Source organism: Orcinus orca, chromosome 10 (assembly GCF_937001465.1).
Source record: "Orcinus orca chromosome 10, mOrcOrc1.1, whole genome shotgun sequence".
Classification (NCBI taxonomy): Eukaryota; Metazoa; Chordata; class Mammalia; order Artiodactyla; family Delphinidae; genus Orcinus; species Orcinus orca.
In genome coordinates, this window is record NC_064568.1 from 25521485 (window position 1) to 25548356 (window position 26872).

The 26872-nt window shown below is 43.3% G+C and overlaps 1 protein-coding gene across 6 annotated transcripts in view; it reads left to right on the plus strand.

The window, feature by feature from the left end:
• Positions 1-26872, plus strand: part of PRICKLE2 (prickle planar cell polarity protein 2) — a 342455-nt gene that overhangs the window by 81192 nt on the left and 234391 nt on the right. For 2 of the 6 annotated variants that reach the window (XM_049715453.1, XM_049715456.1), the window contains exon 2: positions 4067-4188. The exons of 3 other annotated variants lie outside the window; for them this stretch is intronic. The gene's annotated coding sequence lies outside the window, so the exon portion shown is untranslated. Of the gene's footprint in view, positions 1-4066; positions 4194-26872 lie in introns of all 6 variants that reach the window. One more of the 6 variants, XM_049715454.1, reaches the window with a different exon arrangement.

Below are 26872 nucleotides of genomic sequence, written 5' to 3' on the forward strand. Positions count from 1 at the left end.
GTTTGTGTCCGTACCTTTGACCCCAAACCGAGGGATGTTTTGACTACACATAATTAGTTGCCCAGAAGTCATTCTGTTATTAAAGGCTTACATTTCTTTTTTGGGGGTGGGGGGACTAGGAGGAAAGATAGCTTTATTGAGGATGCCAGCAGTCCTGGGGAGAAGGTGGACTCATGTCCCAAAGAACAAGCTCCTGACTCCTCAGGCTTTGTTCAGAGATAATACAGGAAAAAGAGGAAGGGGATGCATGCTGGGAAGAGGGTAGTTTTCTATTTTCAGAGATGGTTATCACGATCATTGGCACCAAACTTCCATCACGTCTTGCTTGCGGTTAGAACATTATTGGGCCATGAGTCTCTGGTTAGTTATTTCTGCTGGTCTTGGAGGGTCCCCTGGGGAGGCAGGGGGTGGCTGCAGCTCTCCCTGGGGTCACAAAAGCTGGTTCAGGTGGTGCCCACCTACCCGAACTCCCGCTGGGGGTAGACACCCTGCCTGGGTCCTTGCATTTCTTTATATGCCCCTCAGGGCAGGCGTAAGAATTAAACTGCCCAGGTTCAAGGCTCAGCTCACCTCCTCTACCCAGAAGGGTCTTAATAATCTTCCTCGGCCTTCCTTGACACCATTCTTTAATCTCCGAAGTATACACACGTGGGGGTTGAGTGGGGGAGGGAAGAAAATATTAACACTCGTAATAATATTTATTTTTAAACAACGGAACTTCACTAATATTTGAAAGCTTTTTCTTTTGAAATAATCTAAAATTATAGAAAGTTGCAGAATTAGTACAAAGAGTCCTGTGTACCCCTCTCCCAGTTTCCCCTAAGGCTGATACCTTAACAAAATCATTGTGCAATCATCACAACCAGGAAATTAACATTGACACAATATTATTAACTCAACCACAGACCTTATTCAAAATTCACCAGCTTTCCCACTAATGTCCTTGTTTCCTGGTCCTGGATCCTTTCCAGGATCTCACGTTGCATTTGGTTTCCATGTCTTCTTCTTGTCTACAGCCCTAATTGGTGACAATTCCTCAGTCTTTAAATTTCATGACTTTGACATATTTGAATGGAACTGGTCATTTATTTGAGTATCCCTCATTTTGGGTTTGTCTGATACTTTTGCATGATTAGATTGAGGTATGCTTTTTTTGACTAGAAGACCACTGAAGTGATGCTGTGTTCTTTTCAGTGCATCTTATCAGGAAGTACATGATATCAACATGTCTTAGTATCAGTGATGCTAGTTTTGACCGCTTGTTTAAGGTGCTGTCCGCCAGGTTTCTCCAGTGTAAAGTTCCTATCTTTCCCTCTGTAAATAATGCATGTCTTATGGGGAGACGCTCTGAGAGGATGCACATATTCTGTTTGTCATTGTTCCCTTGCCTGTCAATCTTAGCTTCCGTTGATGATGTTTGCTTGCAACAATTATTACGGATGCATTTGCCTAATGAGCTTGACTAAAATTTAGTTAATATATTCTCTTTAGTGCTCTTACTGAGATGTCATGTTATATGGTGACATGCCACAGTAGTATATATATTCCCATTTCCTTTTCTTGTGTCTATTCACATGCGTATTTTTACCCACTTATAATAGTTCATGGAAAATTTGATAAATACTTCATTTTTAAAAAGGAACACAAAAAGAATTTTTTGGAAGCGTTATCACTGATTTGTGGAATTGATTGTAGGCTGCAGAATTGAGCTTGGAACTCTGAGGTTATGCAGGACCCACAGAAAAGACAACATTCTGCTTTTGATTGCCCACTGGAGTCAAAATTCAACCTGGCCCATTTCACTTGATGTTGTTTCATCAAGATTTCTACATGCTTCCAGTATTACCAGTTACCATTTTAAATACCTTCATAATATCCCACATATTATGGGGGGTATTGGATGTTTAGGTTGTTTCAAATTTAATAGCAGATGCGTTAATAATTCCTTTTTGCTCAGTGTTTCTGAAACGTGGCTGCACACTGGAATCACCCAGGGAGTTTTAAGAAATACTGGTGCCTGGGTCCCACCTCCCTCCAGAGAGTGTGACTGTGGCCTGGGCATGGGGATTTTTCAGAGGTCTCCACAGATTCTGGTATATAGCAGAGGTTGAGAACCGCTGGTCTAGAATCTCCTGTGGCTTGTGTGGCGTATGTTTTCTTGTACATAAAGAATCCATGCATTCACTGCTTCCTATTGACCACAGAAACTTGTGCTGTCTTCTCGCCACTTGACCTAAAGCACACATTCACATTCACATGCATTCACACATGTAGGCAGCCTAATATTGCTTCACTGTATTACCGCTTCCTGCTTATATGAGAAAGGTAAGTTATAGGACTTCCCTGTGCTTTCGTTTTTTTCATCTAGAAAATGGCAATCTATTAGTGTCTCCCTCCTAGGGTCTTGGGGATAAAGAGTTGAAATTCAGACTCCTTACGCAAAACTTTACTGCAGCCATTTCAGAGCACGATTTGGCAATAATTGCAAGGCAGAGTTTGTATCCCCTGCCCTGTGAAAAGAGCTTTCAGGCTTATGAGTCTCGTTAAGTTCTTGGGTTAAGAAACCACCATGATAATGTTTCTCCTGGGATGGGTTTAAGGTCATGGAGCCATCATGATGATGGTTCTCCAAGACTGGGTTTGATACGATGCATGGAATGGTGTCAACCTCCTCTTCTCATTGGGAACCGGCCACTTTTGCTGTAGCCATCTCCGCGTATGGTAGGTTTCCTTACCAGTTCTGTTGTTTGTTTTCCTTCTTATTTCTTTTAAAATGTGGTTTTGAATTTGTTTTAAACAACTGATAACCATAGTTTTAAATGACCTGTGTGACATCCTAAGCATTTGCTCACAAACGCCAGATTCTCCAATGAAAGTTGAAATAAAGTCACAGGGTGAGTGGTAGTAAATTCAGGATTAGAACCGTTCTGTATCCAGTTCTTTTTAAATTCTGAAGCTTTTTAATATATATACAGTTCTCTTTACAGAATACGAAATGCAGTTAACACTGTATACAGGTTTTTTTTTAAATTCTGAAGCTTTTCATTAATTAACAGTAATAGCTGCCGTTATCGAGCACTTACTCTTGGCCAGGTGCCGAGATGAATATTTTACAAGTTTTATTTAATCTTCACAGTTGAACCTTCAAGGGGTAGCTTGAGTTTGAATAAGTGTTTGTTTATTTATCTTATTGACATATAGTTGATTAACAATATTGTGTTAATTTCAACTGTACAGCAAAGTGATTCAGTTCTACATGTATATGTATATATCTGTATTCTTTATTTTCCGATTCTTTTCCATTATAGGTATTGAATATAGTTCCCTGAACCATACAGTAAATCCTTGTTGTTTATTTTATATATGGTAGTGTGTATCTGTTAATCCCATACACCTAATGTATCCCTCCCTCCCCTTCCCCTTCGGTAACCATATGTTTGTTTTCTATGTGAGTCTGTTTCTGTTTTGTAAATAAGTTCATTTGTACTATTTTTTTATTAGATTCCACATATAGGTGATATCATATAATATTTGTCTTTCTCTGTCTGACTTACTTCACTTAGTATAATAATCTCTAGGTCCATTCATGTTGCTGCAGATGGCATTATTTCATTCTTTTTTATGGCTGAGTAGTATTCCCTTGTGTATGTGTGTGTGTGTGTGTGTGTGTGTGTGTGTATATATATATATATATATATATATATATACACCACATCTTCTTTATCCATTCATCTGTTTATGGACATTAAGTGTTTATTATAAAATTGAGAAAATGTAGTAATAGTAACGTATTCAATCCTTTCCATGTCCCAGATGCTATTCAGATAGTCTGATTTGAACTCATTTGCTAACAGCTTATTTGCTCCAAGAGTTGATAAGTAACTTGCCCGTTGTCACACAACCCGTCAGCACAGAGCTGGGAATTAAATCCAGTCCTGTCTGCCTGACTGCCGATGCCAGTTAGCTTGATCACTGGATTTGATTACTTCCCCTAAAGGCTGATCTTTGGTCAGCTCTGTAAGTATCCAAGTGCAGAAGGTACAAGGGAAATTCTGTTTCATTTCAGCCTCAGCCAAACGCCCACCACATTGGCTGGTGACATCTAGGTACAGAGGGACTGTAGCAGCATGTTGATTGGTGGCCCTGATCCAGTACTTACCTGTCTCTTTATGACACAGTGCCTGCAAGGTAAGGTAAGCTCAACTAATGTTTTGGGGTATTAGGTTTATGAATTTAAAAAATCAAATAGGATAAATAGGCTTTTGTCAATAACATTCACACCAAAGTGAAGGAAAGTCCCTGTTGATTTTCACTCCAGAGAACAGTAGACCCTTCAAGGCAGATTAGCTTAGATTCAGTTGTTGCAGAGCTTGTCCAGTTCATCCCAGCCATGCTGCGAAAAACAGTCCCTTCTTGTTTATCATTCACAGTGAAGATGTTTGTTTTGAGGGGTGTTGCTAGATGGATTTTATAAATGCTAGTGCGGGTCTCTAATTTAATCTTGCGTGTTGAACTTTGGATTCTTTATTCTACTGCCTCTGGAATACCATGTCTCTGTGATTTTGCAGAGCTCAAGTACTCAAGTACTCACTCTGTGCCTAGTTAATTTCCCCCAAACAGAAATGTTTCCAAAGATTAATGCCCAGCCCTGTTGCAGGGTGGTCCTTTCCTCCTCACACCAGCGACCTCCTCAGCGCTCAGTTGCTGTCACGTTTCATGAGAAGCTTCCTGAGGTGTCTTGCTCAGTGGGCATATCAGCATGGTGTGTGCCAGCAACTTGCAGCAGCAGTTTCCATGCCTCTTGAGAAGCAGATTAGGGGAAGTGATGGATGCTGAAATCGGTTTTGACAGATCTCTAATGTTTCTTCTAATTGAAAGCTGTTATTGGAGGCGGTTCTTAATGCTGCCTCTTGCAGGAATTCAGTTTCCGTCCCTCTCGGAGCTCTTGTAGCTTCCTTGTCCCACTGGCGTCTGTGGACTCTGGCTACTAAGGGGTGAGGGGAAGGACAGCAGAGGGCAAGCAGTCCAGCAGTACTCAATGGGAAGGAAGAGGCAGGTCTTTCTTCTCTAGGTGGGGATGGATTCTCTGCCATTAATGTTCACTTATTAGTGTTAGGTCAGCAGTAAGAAGCTGAAGTAAAGGAAAAAAAATTAAAGGGCGGGGGGCAGACCCTGTTCTCTTTTTCACAAATTATGACTGTTCGCTTTTAAAGTACCTTCCAGATGGGCAAATGATATGAACAGAAAGTGCACAGAAGCTGAATGCATGTGGCAAAAGGAGACTTTAGAAGTTCAGCTCGTCTGCAGTAAGCAGTAGAAATTAAAACAAAAATGAGATAGCATTTTACCAATTAAGTACCAAAGCCTTTTTTTGAGATTCCAATACTTAATGTTGAAGGGTGCTGGATGATAGGCACTTTCATATACTGCTCTTGGGAATACACATTGGTTCAAAACCTCTGGCAAGATATTACGAAAAGCCTGAAAAATATTTATGCCCTTTGACTCAGTGAAATTCCAGGAATTTTTACTAAGGAAATAATAATTTTTTTTTTTTAAAAAAGAAGAAAGTGTATCACTTGGGTATTTATAACAATGTTTATTTTCCTAAATGCAAATTGGAAATAAATATCTAGTAGTAAGGTTATGGAACATTCTAGCAATGGGCTGGAATATTACTCTGTTGAAATAGTATCCTTGTAAACTGATGTTTACTAAGATTTTTATGATATGGGAAATGCTTATGATATATTGATAAGTAAAAGTTGTGTATTTAGTTTGCTTCTCATTTTTTCAAATAATACATACATGTAAGGAAAAAAGACAAAGGATTTATATCAAAATGTTAATGATTATTATGTCTGGGTAGTGGAATTTTCTTTACCTTTTTTAAAAAAAACTTCTGTGTATACTTAGCTTGTTTAATTCTGCTCTGTTCAGCATTTATTTAACCAATTAATATTAAGTGCCAATTATATATCAGCACTGACTTACCACAGTTGTATTTGTCTTAGAAGTATTTTTATTTTTACATATACATCAGTTGATGACAGTATTGAGAGCTGCTTCCTCCGGGCTGTCAGTGGAGTTTGAGTTTCTACCAGTGAGGACTAATGAGCCCACCTGTGCTTCCCACAATTTGAACTTGCTGTGGCCAGAAGGAGAAAGATGGAGAAATCCTCCTCTTCCTTCTGTCATAATTTCATGGTCTCGTGAACACTATGGACTCACGATACCTTGAAAAGGACTATATGAAATGGTGCTAGAGATGCCATGAACATGCCAAGGGAAATCTACAAACAATGGATATTAAAAATGCAGGAGCCACACAGAGTGACTTTTTTATTTTGGGAGTGGGATGTATTTTTAAAATAAGGAAGGAGGGAGGGAATGTTATCCCAGTGAACTCTTTGTGTCACACCTTCGTTTCAGGTGATTGTCTTGAACATCCCGGACAAGTGTGGTTTTGAAACCGAGAGTTAGGTGGGTCCATGATTTTAGTTCTCTGTGCAGACTGTAGATGTCACCTAGGTGGTACCTGGTAGCACGGAGGGGAAGTTGTTGTGTCAGATCAAAACAGCTTATGAAATGTTCATCTGGCCTGTGGGTCTTGCTGTAACCTTGGATGACCCTCAACTGCTCGGGCCTCACTCAGTTTCCTCATCCATAAGTTAGGGGTTTGAAAAATCATCTCCAGTGATCAGATTTGTTGTTCCCAGTGGCGGAGGTTAGGTGGGGTGCTAGGAGGGGGAATGGGACGAAGGGGGTCAAAAAGTGCAAAGCTCCAATTATAAGTTAAGTAAGTCCTAGGGATGTAATGCACAGTGGGATAAAGATAGTTAACCCTGCTGCATGTCACACATGAAAGTTAAGAGAGTAAATCGTAAGAGTTCTCATCACAAGGAAAACGTTTTTTTCTGCCTCTTTAATTTTGTATCTCTATGAGATGGTGGATGTTCACCAAACTTACTGTGATCATCATTTCACGATATACGTAAGTCCCATCATTGTGCTATACACCATAAACTTATACAGTGCTGTGTGTCAGTTACACCTCAGTAAAACTGGAAGAAAATGACAAAAGACGAAGAAACAAAGAAAAATGGTCTCCGAAGTCCCCTAATTGCATTGATTTTGTGGCCCACTGTGAGTTATCTGGAGATCTTCTGAACTTTCTACGAGAAGGAACCGATTCTTGTTCTGCTGGTATCCCTTGAGTTAGCGTGCTTCTCTTGGCCACAGCTAAGGCTTCCATGAGTTGTGATTGTGTACCTGATCACGTCACCTCATGAGGATCTTTTTGGAGATGTAGGAAGAGGTTTTAATAGCTCCATAAATAGTTAGAGGTGAAAATAAGTGTATTGATGAAATTGTCTGTCCTACGATGTGTCCTGCCTTATCACACTTAATCCTCATGGTTCCCCTGAGAGGTGGTGATACGGATTATACCCATTTTACAGAGGTCTAGAGAGGCTAAGGGGTCATGGAAAGTCACCTAGCTGGTAAGTGTCAGGGTCAAGCGTAGAGCCTGGATCTAGCTGACTTGAAGATGTGTGCTCTTAACTCTCATGCGTGTTCTTTCCATTCTTTTACTACTAGAATCAGTGAAATTCACAAAACATCCCAAGCCTCAAGTAACCCGAAACAGTGATACAGAATGGTGGCCATGAGCAGCGTTGCCTCGATGTGTTTGTTGGCCTCGACAGGTTTTCTTTAAGAATGCTAATGTTCACTAATGGGCGGTTTTGCTTTGGGCTCACAGCATTGCAAGGCTGGTTGTCACTCAGTAAGCGGGGCCCCCTTCAGGTGGGGCGCTGCTGTGTGGTTCGCTGCTTGTCCCGTCTGACCTGCCTCCCTTGCTTACATTAGCTCTCTGGCTGAGAGAAAAGTTCAACCTTTTGGATAATGCACAAACGGGACAGCCAGTTCCTGAATGATTATAGTTCAGCCACAGCAATGATAGAAGTCAAAGAGCCACAGATGTACATGCCTCCTCCTTTAGAAGTTACTTTAGAAGTAACTGAATGCCATGTCTGAAAACAGAAATGTGCAAAAACAGTGAGATGTTTCCTGTATGACCACATGAGATCATTAGATGTCTATAAAGTTTTGGGTGTTGGTCCTAATGACGAATCATCAGGCATTCTTTGTTATGAGAGATGGAGGCATGTACCACCCAGGTGCAGGTCTGTGGTGGGTTTCTCTCTGTTCTTTGTTCTTCTTCTGTCCAATATTTGGTTCATGCAGAGCGCCCCAAAATGCCATCACAATAAATAGTGAATTTGTTATATATTTCTTTGGATATGCCAGTGTCCTCTCATTGTAAAAGTTAGGGCATTCTTGTTTTAAAACAAAATTACTCCGAATGCATTTGAGTTCTGTTTCATTGATTTTGTTTATGAAATGATGGTATTCCAAGTCTTATCTGTTTGGGTCAGTTAACTACCTTTACCTCCAGGAAGGAGCCTATCTTCCTCAATGTCTGGTAGGCATAGCTTAGATAACGTTTGTCATGATGTCTGACATACTAGGGTCATGGTCCCCTCATTTTGGTCAATGGAATAGTTACCTATCTGGGTAAATAGCTATTGGTAGATGACTTTCGCATTAGTACATCTGTCCGGTGTTTGCAGAAGGAAGGCGAGTCTAGAGATTTGAGTATAAATTATGAAGCTGGACCATCTGGGGTCACATGCCACTTCTGTATATTAGCTATGTGACCTTAGCAAACTTAACTCTCTGGGTCTCAGCTTCTACATCTGTCATATGGGGAAAATAATTTATGTCTCGAGATTGTTATGAGGATACAGTAAGTTACTGTTGTAGACACTATTATTTTCACAAGTATTTGCCTCCCCTACACCCCCCAGAGGAATTTATATATCTGTCCTATTGATCTCCAGCGTGACCATTTAATGTGCTTCAGCACATGGATTTTGAGTGAAAGGACGTGTGTCACTTTCCAGACTGGTTTGCCTTGTTTTCCTTACCCTTTGCCATAATACTGGCAATGCTCCTGATAAAGGCTGCTCCATCAGCCTGCGTTCAGGAGTGGAAACCACGGGGCAGAGCCACAGCCAGTGGCCGTGCAGCACGAGGGGCTGCTCAACCTGTGGGATCATAAGCAGTGAGCTCCTGGGATCATTTATTGTCATGGCATGACCTCTCCTAACCTTACTAATATGTGGATTAAATCCTTAGCCCTTAGCTTGGCACCTGGCACACGGCAAGTGTTCAGCCAGCATTCGCCTGTGGAATTGTGGCTCCTTAGCTCGTATTTTTTCAGTTGTTGGCCCCAATATCTGGCTCATTTTTTAAAGTCTCTTCAGTCATTTGCTATCATTCCATTAAGACATGAAAGTATCACTGGCATTGGCCAATTTGTTCCATAGTTGAAGAAAGAACAACAAAAGGATTATAAAGAAAGATGAATTTAGGAACAAAAACAGATATATTCTTGGTCAAGGGTCAGAACCAGTGATTTAAGGACCAAATATGGCCCAGTACCTCTTTTTGTAACATCTGTAAGCTAAGAATGGTTTTTATGTTTGTTAATGGCTAGAAAAAATAAAAACAAGGATAATATTTTGTGGCACCTGAAAATTACATGAAATTCAAATTTCAGTACCCATGAAGTTTTGTTCCAGCAGAGCCACACCCATTTATTTAAGTGTTATCTGTGGCTGCTTGGCCAGGTTGCCTTATTACTACTTGGTCTCAGTGTCCTAATCTGTGCAGATCAGGGGATTATTTTAAATACCTAAAGAAACTATATGTAGGGCAATATATTTAAAAGAATAAGAGTCTGTGATATGCTCTTAAATGGGGAAAGCCTACATTATAGAAGGTGTCATTTAAACCATTTTTTTGTTTTAATGTGTTCCTGGAAAAATTACTAGAAATATAAACCGAAATATTAAGAGGGGTGATCCTGGCAGTGGGATTATTCATGATTTTTATGTTACATGAATCTGTGCCTTTGGGTATTTTCTTTTTGAGTTTTAGGCATTGAGCATATAATTAGAGAAGTTATTTGAAAACAATAAAATAATAAGAATATAGTATAAGATAGAGGGAGCAATACCCATTTAACAACGTTTGGGGCCTCTCGAGCCCTCATCCTGTGTTGTGCTGAAAAGACAGAAAAGGTTCTGTGCCAGAGAATGTCTCCTTCAAACTCCATTCCACTGTTTTACGTGCCATCTGGAAACAGAAATACCCTGTTCTTTCCATACTTTTTCAGTCTTGGCATCTGAGCCTGGCATCAGCTATGTGCTTTGGAAATTGTACTTAGACTTTGTGAGTTTCCTAGAACCCCACGGAATTTGCAGATGCTCTGTGACCTGTGTACTCAGCAGTGGCTGGAAGACACACCAGATCCAACTTGTGAAAGTGCTCCAAGTCCAGTTCTGCTTTTTAAGAGTGTCCTTCTAGGATTCCGGGCCAGGACTGCCAAGTCCCCGCAACCTTGGCTCTAAGCATCAGATGTTCATCCATGGCGGTGTCACCGGGAGAGCTGAAAAGGAGTGGTGGTGAGGGCTTTCCTGTGGGGAGCAGAATTCCCCACTGGTGGAAACACCTGGACTTGGGAGAGAGGGGTGCAGGTTATCCAAGCCGTCTCTCTCGGCCACGGGCTAAATGAGCACTTCCATGCAGGCCGTCTCCCAGGAGCCACCGTTTGCATAAGCGATGTTATTCTGGAGTCTCCAAGATGAATGTGGCTTTGTTCCCCAGGGCCCAGGCAGGCCACATGCTCTCCAGAAGGCATCTCAGCAGGTGTCCTTGGATGCGTGTGCTTTATTTAGGTTTCCTCAAGCTCTAGCACTTAGTGGACAGCCTAGATAGAAAATGCGGCAGCCAAAAAAAAAAAAAAAATTCAAGAACGGTGTATGTTGCTCAAGTCCATTAGAGGGAAACTGATTCACCGTTGTGCATCCTCGGGACCCACTGTGCTTTTGTTCCCAGGTTAAAAGACAGGCAGAGGCGGTACAACTCAATGGTTAAACACTCAGATTAGAGTCACATGCCCCTGCATTCAAGTCCAGGTGCTGCTGTAAACTGGCTGAGTCCCCTTGGGCCTGGGCCTTAATCTCGGTAAATTTTGCTTTCCCCGTTGGTAAAAGGAAGATATAAAAAAGCACCTCCTTCGTGACATTAGAAACAATAACCGAGGTGTCGTGATGTGAGGCATCGCGTAGTGCTCGGAGCACGGTAAGTGCTCAGGGAGTTCATTTGTTTATTTAGACATGTGTTGGCACATTTAGCCCTTGGAGGAGGTGCAAAGGGCCTGTTGTATCTGTGATCCATCTGGGGAATGTTTTGCTTTCTAAGTTTAAGAAACTGTAATACCCAAAGTTGAATTTGGGAACAGTTTGCGTCTTTTTAAATTTCTGTTTATTCGTAAAATCTTTCTCAAATTCAGAACGTCCTGCCATTCTCTTCTTTCACCACGGGAATAAGAATAATACCAGTAATCATCACAATAATGACAACAAATACTCAACACCAGGCATTGTACTAAGCATTTTACTCCTTTAAGCCTCACAGTAAACCCTATGAAGTTCGATCTTTTATCATCCCCATTTTTGAGATTAGGAAAATGAGGCACAAGGAGTTTAAAGTAAGTTGCCCAAGGTTATGCAATTAATAAATGGTGGAGCTGGGATTCAGTTGGAGACCATCTGGTTCTGGAGCGCTGGCTCTTAATGGCACTGGGTGAAGAATTTCCCAGGTAGCAACACTTGACATTTTCATAATTGAATCTAGCCTGTTCCTTTAAGAACTAGACCGTAATAGTTGAGCACGTTCAAAGCAAGGTTTCACTCTGGCCTTGGAAGGAAATGAATCATACTTATTCTTTGAACAGTTTTTTTTTTTTTTTTTAATTTTATTTATTTATTTATTTTTGGCTGTGTTGGGTCTTCGTTGCTGCGCGCAGGCTTCCTCTAGTGGTGGCGAGCGGGGGCTACTCTTTGTTGCGGTGCGTGGGCTTCTTACTGCGGTGGCTTCTCTTGTTGTGGAGCACGGGCTCTAGGCACGCAGGCTTCAGTAGCTGTGGCGTGCGGGCTCAGTAGTTGTGGCTTGCGGGCTCTGGAGCGCAGGCTCAGTATTTGTGACACACGGGCTTAGTTGCTCTGCAGCATGTGGGATCTTCCTGGACCAGGGCTCGAACCCGTGTCCCCTGCATTGGCAGGCGGACTCCTAACCACTGTGTCACCAGGGAAGTCCCCTTTGAACAGTTTTGAAAAGAACTTTCACTGGATCTATGAAATGTCAAACAAACTGAATCAGATTTTTTCTTTTGTAGGAAGGTAAGCTCTCTCTGGGTAGCTTAAGATGATATTCAAACGAGTTATTAAGTTGAGAAGTATCAACATTTTTCTGCACCTGAATCTTTGTGCTTTCATTCTTCAATCTGTCAGGAGTGAAGGATTTCACTGGAGAATTCTCCAAGGCTGAGTTTCTCAACCTTAGCCCTGTTGACATTTTGGGTCAAAAAGTTCTTTGCTGTGGAGCCTGTCCTGTGCATTGTGGGATGTTTAGCAGGTTTCTAGATGACCCTCTAGAAGCCAGCAGCAACCCCCCGTCTTCCCAGTAGCATGACCAAAAATGTCTCCAGACATCCCTTTTCCTAATGTCCCTGGGGAGCAAAGTTGCCCCCTGGTGGAGAACTGCGGCTCTAAATTCCCACTAGATCTGTCTTGGAATTTGAGTTCTGTCACTTGCTCAGTAGGTTATTGTGACTATGTCTTAAAAACGTTCTCATCTTTGATTCTCTCATCTGTTTGCAGAAGGGCATGTTGATCCCTTCTTGTAGGATGACTGGGACTCTGAAATGAGAAAACCTAATTAAATTATAGTGGATGGTTAATATACATGCCTTTTTGGGGGACTGTTCTCTTCTTCCCAAGCTCCAAACTTCAACAATTCTAATCATAATTATAGTTCTTAGTTTCCCTCCAGATGCTAACATATGTATGTGATAAATCAATTTATATTTCTCTGGAAGACAACTCTTGGGAATGTAAGTTGAGAGTAATTATTTTCCTTTTCCTTTTTTTCTTTTTTTGCTGAGTTGTGCATCCTCAGGTCCCACTGTTAGTTAATCTCTAACTAACCCAGAAAAGTATTTTTTAAAAATTTTATTCCACGTGAGGGATTGTTCAAAGAAGATTAAGGCCAGCTCTTTTGAATATCCACTAACAGTTGAAAAGGAAATGAGTTTAAATAACAGCTCTTGGGATTTAAGTTAGATATGACAGGGAACTGTCAAAGGTATCGGACAGAGGTTCGTTGCCGGAGCAGGTGATAGAATTGCCTCTCTTGGAGACTAGTAAAACCTAGAAAGCCACTGATCTGGAACTGTCTGAAGTATGACTTCTAAATTTGGGAAAGAGTCTTCACCTTGCAAGTTTACCCTTGAATATGCTGCAAGCTCCACTTCTGGTCTGAGCTTCTAAGAGAGATTCTGGAACAATTAGCCGAGTGTTTCATCTTTCTTCCCTGCGGTTCTGGCCGCTTCCTTCCCCCCCCTCACCCCCCCCCACCCCCACCCCCACCCCCCGCCACCACGCAGCTAAAAGAACTCGAGAAGCAGTTGGCTGAATTTTAGCACTTAAGACCTTGATGAAGGCAAAAAACAAGGAATAATTAGTCCCAGTTTGTCGGCAATTAACTGTACTCTGAATATAACTTTTTGCTGCTGGAAACTTGGGCAGACGGCATGCCGTGGTTCTATGGCTCTTCAGCGGCCAGAGGGTGCCCAAGTTACTACTGCACTGAGTGATCCCGGCAGCTTCTGAAAAAGACGAACGCTTGGGCCCCGCCTCTGGGTTCTAATTCAGGAAGTTTGGGGGGTGCCAGATAACTGTGTTAAACACACACACATACCATTCTCATCACGATCTTAATTCTTCAAAGCATGAACCTTGGATCTTGGACGTTTCATATCTGTGTTTCTTCTCATGTGTAAAGTGGGGTTAATAATAGTGCCGACCACGCAGAGTTGTTGAGAGGATGGCGCAGATAATTCAAACCGAGTGCTTAGCAGAGCCTAGCAGAGACGAGGCCTCAGTTTCCATTAGCTGACATCGTTGCCACTGTGATCGTTGTCGTCATCACCACTTCTGCCCTGGAAACCTTGGGCCGGTTTTGATTCCTCCCTTTGTGAATTTCCTTCCTAATTATCTACTTGCCAAATCCTGATAAGTCCAGATCCTCTTAAGGCTGTTTGCAACCTTCCCCTTCCCACTTTTTTCTATTTTTCTCCTCTAGTTCACGCCTTGCCCGGACAACAGGCAGACTCTTCACTGACCTTCCTGCTTCCTGCCTTCCTGTCTGTTCTCTAAGGCACAGCCAGAGTGATCTTTCAAATGTACATGGGGTATCCTTCCCTGGATTCAAACCCTTCATAGCATTTAGAATAAAACCAACTTCTCCCCTTGCTTTAAACGGCCTGCCTGGTCTGATCCACCAGGCATCACCTCATGCCACTTCCTGCCTTGTCTACTGTGTTTGAGCCGCCGTGATCTCTGACCGCATTTGGCTGTACTTCAGTTGTGCTGAGTTCTTTTCTACCTCAGGACCTTTGCACAGGCTCCTTCTGAAGCTCCTGACGACTCTTCACATAGCTACCTCCTTCTTACTTCAGGTCTTAGCCATCATCACCTCTTTAGGTAGGTTTTACCTGACCACACCCATTCAACATCTGTACTTACTCCCCATTATTTTAATCTCAGCCTCCTGTCTGTTCTCTTCCTAGCATGAGCCAGTCTGTCATTTTGTTTATTGGTTTACTTGTGTTTTCTCACATCCTTTCACTATAATGTAAGAACCATAGGGGAAGCAACTGTGTTGCTTTTATTCACCAACCTGTCTCTAGAACCTAGTTCAAGTGCTTACCACATAGATGGTGCTCAGGAAATACTGGTGGGATGAGAGAATGAATGAATGATGAGTGAATGGGTGAATGACTTTATTTGCCTGTGTATTCATTCACATGTCCACAGACATGTGTTGAATAGCTCCTGTAGACAGGACGAGCTGGGTATCTGAAGGGAAGATGATAGAGGGATGTAATCTAGGACCCATGGGAATGTTTTAATTTTTCCAGAGCACTTGGACTGATTTTACTTTTTGGACACCGAGAGTTGTGTAATTATATGATTTTTCCTTTTCCACATCAGCTGCTACAAATTTAGAGCCAAATTTGTGGCCCATGCGTCTTCTTGGGATGCAGTTTCGCCTCATTCTTGGATCCATTTCATGTCCCCGTCCTCATTTTTCTTTTCCTTTTGCTCCTATTTTTAATTTGTGTCATCTTGTATTTGATGTATCCTCATAAGCTGCCTTAACATCTCCCTGAAACAAGACAAATCAGACACCCATCAATCTATAAAAATGCGACGAGAAGACCTTTATGAGAAGTATAAATAAAGTGCTTCTGGCATTAGAAAGGTAGATATTTCCCAGGTGACTTCTGTAAGCTCCAGAGAGCAGGGCGGAGGGCTGAGAGCTTTCTCAAGGGGAGACCTGAACACTTAGTTGGCGCAGGAAATGTGACTTCAGGTAGGATTAGTAAAGGGAGGATTTAATGCAGGTAACTGGTCATTTTGCCTGTTTTGACCGCACACTGGAGCTCTGCACCTCATGCTGTTTTTTCTCACTCTCTTCCTTCTCTAGAAGCAGCATATAATCTTCAAAATAATCAGGAGGCATCCACCCTGTTCTCTCTGAAAGGTTCGCACACGCTTTCTCCTAACTCTGTTTCATTGATTCTCGGCCGATCTGTGATTTGGGGGGGTGGGGACAGGAGTTTGCTGCTTCTCCTCTTCTGTCTATTGTGGTGTTTGTTTACAGGGTGTTCTGACGCAGATCTGGACAGTGAGGAGAACCAGAAATTCTTTCTGGGTCTGGGGGACTTTGTATGTACAACGGCAGCTATGGCGGTGAGCTCCCCCTCCCTGTGACTCCATGTACTCAGTCTTCCCCACACATGGAGCCTTGAGTCTCTAGTCCAGACTTCTCCCAGGACACAGACTTGTATATTCGGGGCTCCTCTCAATGTCTCTCTCTTCTTGGATGACTAGTAGACGTCTTGAGTTGACATGTCCAAAGGTGAATTTCTGGTCTTCTCCCCGTTCCAGCCGCAGCTTTTGTCGCCTCCGTTGATGCCGCTTCCATTCATCCTACTTCTCAGGCCAAAAGCTTCGAGTCACCTTTGACTCTTCTCTTACCTCTCCCGCTCAGCCCACCAGGAAGTCCTTCACAACAGGCAGACTCTGATCTTTTCCCACCACCATCCCAATTCTGGTCACTCTCAGTTCTTGCCTGCCTTCCAGTGTTAGCATCACTTCCATCCTAGCCTCCAGGGATCTCTGGAAAACCTTCCAGGTGGGCTCTCCCATCACCCTCAGTCCAAAACCCAAAGTTCTTCAATGGCCTCATGTCAGCACGTGATCAGCAGCCCTTTGCCCCCACCGTTAGTTCCTCTCAGCCCTTACGAGTCTCATAAACCAGTGCACTCTCTCAGGCTTACCACTCCAGCCACATTGGGCCGTTTCTCTTCCTTGAACGTGCTGCGTCTGTTTCTGCCTCAGGACCTTTGCGTCGCCTGTCCCTTTTACCTGGAACACCTTTACTTCCCTAAAGTCTTCGTTTGGGCTCCTTGGACAGTCTATTTCTAATGAGCACATTCCTCCCTGGGATTCCCCATCTCTCCAGCGTACTGTTTTTCTTTTATGCAAAGCACTTAACCACTTTCTAACACGATGCATTTTTTTTTTTGGCCTATGTTTTGTCTGTCTACCCCCTCCCACCCTGCAGCAAATGTAAGGGCAAGGATCTTTGTTTTATTCTCTAAGCCCAAGGGCCTAGAACAGTGCCTGACGTATTGTGGATCCTCCATCATCATTGTTGAGTTAATAGATGGAGTGCTGTCTCTTCTCCAGGGCACTCCTCCTTTCTTACCGTCAGTTGATCTGATGCGCTGTCCTACTTCAGGAGCCCGTCCATAGAGTCTCAACTACCCTGATAAAGCTGGGGCAGATTCCTCCGGAATAAATTGTGACCTAACGGCACCCTCTGCGTGAACCTTGCATAAGTCTTCAGTAACCCTCTCTTCTGGAGCCTCCTGGATCCATCTGGAAGCCATTCCAGCGAACATCTATCCTACATAATAGATCACTCTTTTCCTTTCGCATTGGACTCTGGCTCCCCAGAGCCTGCAGTCAGCCCTGAGATGGATTTCTTATCTCCGTGGCTTCATTAAGAGTGTACATGTTTGGTTGCCAGTGCTACGGTTCTCCATAGTGCAGTTTGCTGCAACAAAAGAAAGTGTTTGCCAGATGATTTGTCAGCATATGTTATTAAGCCACATAGGCGCTCTTTATGTAGCTGGAAAATACTGATCGCGATTAGTGACAGACTAAAGACCAAGAGGGGAAAATGGTGTTGCTTTCTTCAGAAGAACTTAGAGGGTTGATGCGAAGGTGTAGGGGTGGGGTGGGGGGAGGAAGAGGAGAAGAGGCAGAGAGCAGGAAAGGAGCCGACTGTGGGTGAGGCAACATAATTCTGGCACCCAGGAAACAGGGTTTAGCATCACGAGGTTCAGCTGTCTATCTCCTCGACTCCCACTATTCTTCAAGGTAATAACCTTGTCAGGCCAACTGGTCTCACGCCTCAGTTCTTGGGAAGAGACGCATTCCTAGGCTTTCTGAAAGGGCAGGGACTGGAGCTGACCTCCCAAGGGCTGGGAGTCCTGCCGTGGTGCCGTGCGGAGCCCCCAGGCGGCTTGGCGAGCCGCAGTGCTACAGTTCAGGCAAGGAGGCCCTCGCTGCAGAGGCTGGCAGCCATGCATGAACTCAGCAGCTTGTGATCCTGGCTCCCTTTGGAAGTGACTCACCTCCTCAATGGGAGAGCCCATTAGACGCGTCTGGCCTCTTCTCCGCAAAGAAATATTTGACCTGCTGATGTTCTCCAGGCGTCTTCCTAATTAGGAAACTCAGACAGATCTCTAAGAACAAACCCAAATATGGCTTCCCTGAGCAGGGCAGGACCTGCCTTCCCCTGTGTTAAGTCCCCGAGCCTGTAGCACCGCGGTATATCTCTTAGACTCGCCTCCTGTGAAAGAGTGTAATACTGGCATTTTTGGTTTGTTTCCATTAGAAGAAAATAACTTCCCCTTATCAAAACCAAATGTTTATCTAGTAAAAGACTTGCTTCATCGCACATTCTTTTTGGCAATGTCAGCGAGTAATTGTCAGTGCTTGGAGAACAGACAAATATGTCCCCTCAGCTGGTGAGGTAGATGATGGCCCGGTTCACCTACCCCACGGAGGATACATTGCTCTGACGTTCCACGTGCCGGGGGTGAGGGTGCGTAGCACCGTGGAGATACCCCTTGGTTTATTCCGAAGCTTTTCTGTGGTAATGTTCTTTAGAATGTTTTTAGATTGAGTGAACTCAAGAATTTACAGTTGTTAGATCAGGGCAGGGTTTTAAACTTTTACGATGTAGCCATGAGGCCCGCAGACTAAACGGATACCAAATGGACTCACGGTGTGACGCGTGGTTTGGGGGTCCAGATCCCTTTACTTGAAGGTATTGTTCTTGAGGTCGCAGCTCTCTCTGAGTGAAAACCAGCCCCCCCCCACCCGTTCCCCCCATCCCAACCCCCCACTCTTGTCAGCAGGAAGATATTCTACATTAAGAAAAGGTTTCTTGGGAAATGAAGAAAGGGAATGGGGAGCTAGGCTGCCAACTTGCCAGTGGTCTTGAGTCGCGTGACTTTTTGCCTTTTGCTCTCTGGTTGTCAGGGTCACTTCACCCACACTCCCCCCCCTTACACACTTATCTGAGAGTAAGTCCAAGTTGAGGATGCAGAAAATAGTCTGCGACCACACAGTCAGTAGAAAAGCTGCCCTGAACATTGTTTAGTGATCAGCCCAGATGTATATCCTGCGTGTTGGATGAGACAATCCCAGTAGAGGAGGGATGAGAAACAGGCCCTTCTCCGTGGTTCGTGATGTCATAGCTCTCTTTGGCTAGCATCTGATTACAGGCGTGTATATTATTTAAAAGGTTCTTTAAAAAAACATGACCACAGGGGAAAATCGAGTGGCTTTCTCTTCCTGCTGTCTGTGGATGATGTTTTAATCATGGCGCACGTAAAGATGCGTGTATTCTGGTGAAATTTGTCAAAACTAGTAAGGCAATTTTGTATCCTGTGGCAACCGCCACTTAAGTAACTCTTGTAGTTATTCCGGACAACCCAGGCCTGCTCTTTGTTTTTAGGCTGTGCTATTCTTACTGGTCTCTCCCCTTTAAGACCTACTTGGGATGAACTTTGTCACTATGTTCATCACTTTAATTCAAATCCTGCCAATGTATGTGGAGCTGGACGAAACGTTCCAGGGATGAAAATGATCACTGTTTGGGTAGTTAGGTTCATTTACATAGGAGGGGGTTTTATTTTATTAAAATATTTTTTTTTTATTGGGGTATAGTTGTTTTACAATGTTGTGTTAGTTTCTACAGCAAGTGGAGTTCCCTGTGCTGTACAGCAGGTTCTCACTAGTTATCTACTTTATACATATTAGTGTATGTATGTTAATCCCAATCTCCCAGTTCATCCCACCCACCCTTTCCCCCCTTGGTGTCCATACATTTGTTCTCTACATCTGTGTCTCTATTTCTGCCTTGCAAGCCGGTTCATCTGTACTACTTTTCTGGATTCCACAAATATGTGTTAATATACGATATTTGTTTTTCTCTTTCTGACTTACTTCACCCTGTATGACAGTCTCTAGGTCCATTCACGTCTCTACAAAGGACCAAATTTCGTTCTCTTTTTTTTTTTTTTTTTGCGGTACGTGGGCCTCTCACCGCTGTGGCCTCTCCCACTGCGGGGCACAGGCTCCGGACGCGCAGGCCCAGCGGCCATGGCTCACGGGCCCAGCCACTCCGCAGCACGTGGGATCCTCCCGGACTGGGGCACAAACCCACGTCCCCTGCATCGACAAGCGGACTCTCAACCACTGCGCCACCAGGGAAGCCCTCGTTCCTTTTTTATAGCTGACTAATACTCCATTGTATATATGTACCACATCTTCTCCATCCATTCGTCTGTCAATGGACATTTAGGTTGCTTCCTTGACCTGGCTCTTACAGATAGTGCTGCAGTGAACATTGGGGTGCATGTGTCTTATTGAATTATGGTTTTCTCTGGGTATATGCCCAGTAGTGGGATTGCTGGGTCATACGGTAATTCTGTTTTTTAGTTTTTTAAGGAACCTCCATACTGTTCTCCATAGTGGCTGTATCAATTTACATTCCCACCAACAGTGCAAGAGGGTTCCCTTTTCTCCGCACCCTCTCCAGCATTGGTCGTTTGTAGATTTTCTGATGATGCCCATTCTAACCGGTGTGAGGTGATACCTCATTGTAGTTTTGATTTGCATTTCTCTAATAATTAGTGATGTTGAGCAGCTTCTCGTGTATGTTAGAGGGGATTTTAAATACTAACAGCTCAGGGGATGTGGTGCTTGAGGTCTGGGGTCCAGAGCTGGATGAGAAGTAGGCACCGCCTCCTTGGAACTGCTGTGGTCCTAGAAACACGGACTAATGCGTTGAGAAGGTGTTCAGCCAGGACTGAGGGGACTTGCAGGGTGGAAGGCATGCCCAACTGTCAGACCGCATTCCACAGCAGGCTCCAGAGCTTACACGTTCCCCAAGTGGGTTTTGACCCACAGTCACATAGCAGAACTCTAAAGCAAAGGTCGGCAATTTGCAACCCAGATCTGGCTCATTGCCTGTTTTTACAAATAAAGTTTTATTGAGACCCAGTCATGAGATTTGTCTAGTTACCATCTGTGGCTGCTTTCCCTCTACAGCGGCAGAGGTGAGTAACTGTGACAGAGACCACGCGACCTGCAAAGCTGAAAATACCGACTCTCTGGCTCTTTACAGAACAAGTTTCCCAACCTTTGATGGATTTTTAACTTACAGGCCACAGTTTTCCGAGGGTGTCCATTCATGGTCTTCTGTGGAACAAACGCCCTGGAATATTTTATGTGTGTGCATGCCCACACAGGATTTTCTGGAGAGGAAGTGCATGGATTATAATAATTTTCCCAAGGTGTCTGTGATCCTAAGATAAAGGTCCTTAACTTGAGAGGATACGCAGATCTTACCTCATTTACAGGCTCCACGTCTGCTCTCCCTTTTAACTTGTTTTTCCCTCTAGGATCCTGCTAAGTAATTGGTCTGAAAAGTAAATTACATGTGAAGTATGAATATCTAACAAGAAAGTGTTTCGCTCTGTGAGAATAGTTTGATTTTAAGCAGGGCCTTCCATACCAGAACGTAACAGTCATGTCATGGGGGAACATGAGAAACAGAGGAAAGAGTGGGGAACAGGACGGGTGGTGGCCGGGAAGCTGTTGACTGGAGGCAAGTGGAACTTTTTTCTTTTTTTTTTTTGGTCCTGTTTAAAGAGACAGTAGGGCAGTTATCTTTCTGGTCAGATAAGGCCAGAAAACCATAAGAGTAGCCACTCTTTAACAACGTGTAAGGCAGTATGCTAAGTACGTTATATGAAATGTCTTACATCGTACACCTCCCCCCGGGACTTAGCATCTGTAATGTTAGAATGGTGGCCAGTGCAAAGTGCACACAATATAATTGTTAGTGATTAGTTATCATCGTTGGCTTCACCATCCTCACTGATCATCTGAGGAAACTGAAGCTCTGTTGTCTAAGATTTCCCAACTTCTGGAAATCACAGGCACCCGACCTTGTGTCTGTCAGCCTCAGAGGTGGCACTAACAGAAGCCAAGTCTGTTAACTTCCAAAGTTTTTGCTTTGTTTTTAGACCCTATTCTTCTAACCAGCTCCATGGACAGCAGGATGTGGGTGGCCTGCAAGAATCCTGTGGTGTTGGTATGAAGAAACACACTTTTTTCCCCATATTTCCTCCTCAGCTCACTTCTTGGAGAGGCCTTATCTTTAGTATCCTAGCTCTAGAGCAGAGGTTCTCAAACTTGGCTATCCATCTATACTACCTAGGAAGCATAAAAAAGTGCAGATCCTCGGTTACTATGCCAGGACCTACTAAATCAGAATTTCTGAGGATGGGCCTTGGAAGTCTGTACATTTTATAAACCTCTCTATGTAGTAATGTTCTGGCCAACCAAGCATTGGTCCATCAGCTGCTGCTTGGACACCACTATTCTCAACGCCACCCAAGCTCTGGCCACGTTAGGCAGTCGAGGGGTGTGTGTGTAATTGTTACTGCGATCTGACTGCTTCAACCAAGGTGACTCACCCCCCTTTTGGAAACAGGCAAGATGTTCCCTCTTTGCAGTTGGGTCCTCCTGTCCAAACAGAGCCAGGAGTCTGTGGGTGGTCCCAGGCAGGCAGGAAGGCTCCCTTCTGGCAGAGCCAAGAGGGAACAGGCTGAGATGCAGTTGGTTCTTAGGAAGGGAATAGAGAAGGGTGCAGGTGCTTAGCCCCAAAACAGCAGGATTAGTAAGTTGATTCGGAACTCCAGCTGGAGCTGGAGGAGGGAGAGGGTATTCCTCTTTTTCCTTTAGGCCTCATTGTAAGGTCTTTACTACATTTACCTCTTAAGGGCCATGGAAGTTAGAGCTATCCCCTTAAAAAGGAAAGCATACTGTATAACAAATGATAGCCCTTTATTTCAGAGTTTATGAGACGTGTCCCCAGGGTTCATACCAGTGACCTTCTCCCCAGCCCTGGCTAGTTACAAATTGGCCACTGCACTTGAAATTCACGTAGGTCTAAATTACATACCGACTGAAAGTATGAGAAGGGGAAGGCTATGAGGTTGGAAATGACTACAGGACCCGGCAGGCGAGCTTGCCAGATTCTTGATGAGAAATACGAACTACTCAAAAAAATTAGAGCAAGGTGCCCTTTGTGGGCAGGTTTGCGTGTGAACATATTTTTGCCAGTCTGCACTGGTCTTTTTAGGGGGTCGGAGCAATTAATCTTTTTTTTTTTTTTTTTTCCTTTTAACTGGAAGTTTGGAAAGAAGTTGCAGGGTTTAAAGTTTGGGAAGTACACAGGGAACAGACGTATTTATGTTAAACTTGACATTCGAGTCTTCTTTCCTCTGAAGCAACATGAGTAACTACCAATGGGAACTGAGCGCTTTGAGTCATGCATTTCGATTCTGTCTGGCTTTTCCTGGTGAGTTGATGTCCCTGGAACCTCAGGGGTATATGGAAACGTCATTTCGAGTGTTTTTTTCTGAAGTGCTCCTCTCCTGGCTTAACTCAGGCAGGGGGGAATGTCATCATTGGCATGTAGATTGCCCGTAATATCTCTGCTAATTGACTTTTGAATTATACACATAAGCCCCTTTCTAATTCCAACTTCTCTAAATTATTTGCCGCTCAAATGTGGCTGGGTAGAAAGTTTGGATTGGGATACAGTCTCCTGTTCTGCTAGTATATGGATTGGAAAAGGGGTGACACGTGGAGTCAGCCTAAGGAAAATGAAAATTAATTAGTCAATGAGAAGGAGAGAGTTTTAGCATCACACTCGTACCACGTTAATGATCACACCCCCCAAACATCTTCCCTTGGCTCTCTTATTCTTATTTAGAGACCAAGACTTGAACTCAGTTCCCTTGCTGGCTTCCCTGTTTCCTCTGAAAGGGGTCCCAACCTAGAAGCTTCCATGGAGAGTATCGAAAACTGCCAAGGAGGACTGACTTGTGAGTTGGCAACTGTGTTCATTATAATCCTGGGCCTGGAGGGACCTCATTGCCTGGCTACCCATCACCACGTTCATTATTCCTCAAGAATAAAAATATTTCTCTTTTTAACAACAGGCAAATATAGAAGTAGGACTGAACCAGGTCTTTTTTTTTTTTAATTTTTAATGGAGTCTAGTTGATTAACAGTGTTGTGTTAGTTTCAGGTATACAGCGCAGTGAATCAGTTATGCATATATCCACTCTCTTTTAGATTGTTTTCCCACAGAGGCCATTACAGAGTACTGAGTAGAGTTCCCTGTGCTGTACAGTAGGTCCTTATTAGTTATCTATTTTATATACAGTAGTGTCAATCCCAGCCTCCCAGCTTATCCCTCCCTTCCCCCTGGTAACCATAAGTTTGTTTTCTACATCTGTGACTCTGTTTCTGTTTTGTAAATAAGTTCATGTGTATCATATTTTTAGATTCCACAGGTAAGCGTGAGCCATTTAAGGGAGTAGCTGAGCTTCAGTCTCTGACCTGGATCATTAAAGCTGCCCTTAGGGTGGGGAAATTATGGGAGTGGCTCTAGGCCCCCAATTTTTTCAGCAGCTTTATTGAAATATGATTTACATACCCTACAACTCGTCTATAGAAACCATACAATTCGGTGATCATTAGCATATTCACAGAGTTGTGCAACTATCAGCACTAATTCCAAAGCATCTCCTTCATCTGAAGGAGAAAAAAAACCATAACCCATTAACATCATCACTACTTCTCCCCCAGCCCTCGTAATACCTAATCTAGTTTCCGTCAGTGGATTTGCTTCTTCTGGACATTTCATATAAATGGAATCATACAATATATGGCCTTTTGTGACTGGCTTCTTTGATTTAGCTTAATGTTTTCAAGTTTCCTCTATGTTATAGCAATTATCAGTATCTCACATCTTTTTCTTGCTGAATGATCTTCCGTTGTGTGGATATACCACATTTTGTTTCTTTTCAAACGTTGATGGACTTTTTGGGTTGTTTCCATTTTTTAGCTACTTGAATAATGTTGCTATAATCATTCGTGTACAGGGTTTTGCGTGGACATAAGTTTTCTTTTCTCTTGGGTGTTATACCTACGAATGGAATTTCCGGGTCAGAGAGTAAATCCATCAACAACATTTTGAGAAATGGTCAAACTGTACCAAAGTGTATACACCATTTTACATTCCCATCAGCAACGTATGAGAGGAGCCGTCTCGCCACATCCTCACCAATACTTGTTATTTCCTGTCTTTTGATTATAACCATCCCAGTGGGTGTGAAGTGGTGTTTCATTGTGGTTTTGAGTTCTTTTTCTGTGATGGTTCATAACGTTGAGCATCTTTTCACGTGTTTATTGGTCATTGTATCTTCTTCAGAGAAATGTCTATTCAGATATTTTGCCCACTTTTAATTGAATTATCTTTTTAGGGTTGAATGTTAAGGATTCTTTCTATATTCTAGATACAAGTCCCATATCAGATACAGGCTTTGCAAAGATTTTTTTCCCATTCTGTTGATTGTCTTTTCACTTTCTGGGTGGTATCCCTTGAAGCACAAACATCTTTAATACAATAAAAGCCAAGATATATATTGTTTTCTTTTGTCACTTGTGATTGGGGTCAGATCTAAGAAACCATTGCCTATCCCAAGGTTATGAAGATTTACTCTCATGTTTTCCTTCTAGGAATTTTACAGTTGTAGCTCTGACATTTAGGTCTGTGATCCATTCTGTGCTAGTTTTTGTGTGTGATGTGAGGAAGGGGTTCAAATTATTTTGCATGTGGGTATCCAGTTTTCTCAGAACCATTTGTTAAAAAGACTGTTATTTCCCCCATTGAATTATCTTGGCACCCTTTTCAAAAATCAGTTGACAGTAGATACTTGTGTTTATCTCTGGGCTCTCCGTTCTGTTCAACTAATCTGTATGTTTATCCTTATGCCAGTTCCAGACTATCTGCATTATTGCGCTTTATACTAGGTTTTGAAATGGGGAAATGTGAGTCTTCCAACTTTGCTCTTCTGTTTCACGGTTGTCTTAGCTATTCTGGATCCCTTGAATTTCCATATGAAATGCATCAATTTCTGCAAAATAGCCAGTTGGAATTTTAAACTACGCCCCAAATTTGAGTGGGTCCTCAATTTACTGGCTGTAGGCAGTAACTCAGAGAGGTAGTACAGAGAGAGCCTAAAAAATAGGGGGAGGCGGGAGGGCGTTCCAGATAAGCAGCTGACTTTTCCTGCTGCAATCAAAGTACACACACACACACACACACACACACACACACACACACACACACACACACACACACACACACACACACTTACTTCTGAGGCTCACAAATACAGGTAGCTCCAAATTCTCATCTGCCTCCACCATCACCTAGGTCCTGTGCAGCTCTGCTCCTGTATGTGTGTTGGGAGTAGTATCATTATTCCCATTTTACAGATCATATGAATCTCACGTGAGATGATACGTAGGTGGTTTATCACACTGTCTGGCGTAGAGTGAGTGCTTGATAAATGTTTGCTGTTGTTGCAGTTACTATTGCTATTGCTTCCTAAATGATATCAGTCACCTAGGGAAGCAGTAAGTCCTTAAACAAAATATAGACTTCAGTAATATATAGACTTAAGTCCTTCAATAAATGACATAGGGAATCCCTATCTCTGCCTGGCCCTTCAGTTGCCTCTTGGGCTCATGTGTAAAGTCTAGAGTAGCACTCCTCAAAAGTTAGAGTATAAGCATCCCTTGGGGATCCTGTTAAAATGCAGATTTTGATTCAGTAGTTTGGGGGCGGGGTCTCAGATCCTGCATTTCTAACAAACTCTTGTGTGATGCCTTGGAGAACCACCCTTTGAGGAGTAGGGTGGTCGAGGTCCTATAGGGTAGTGGTTCCCAACCTTTTTGGCACCAGGGACCGGTTTCATGGAAGACAATTTTTCCACGGACTCGGGGGTAGAGGGGGGATGGTTCAGGCAATAATGCAAGCGATGGGGGCGGCAGATGAAGCTTCACTCGCTCGACCACCTCCTGCTGTGTGGCCCGGTTCCTAACAGGCTGCGGACCAGTGCCGGTCCACAACCCGGGCGTTGGGGACCCCTGCTATAGGGGAC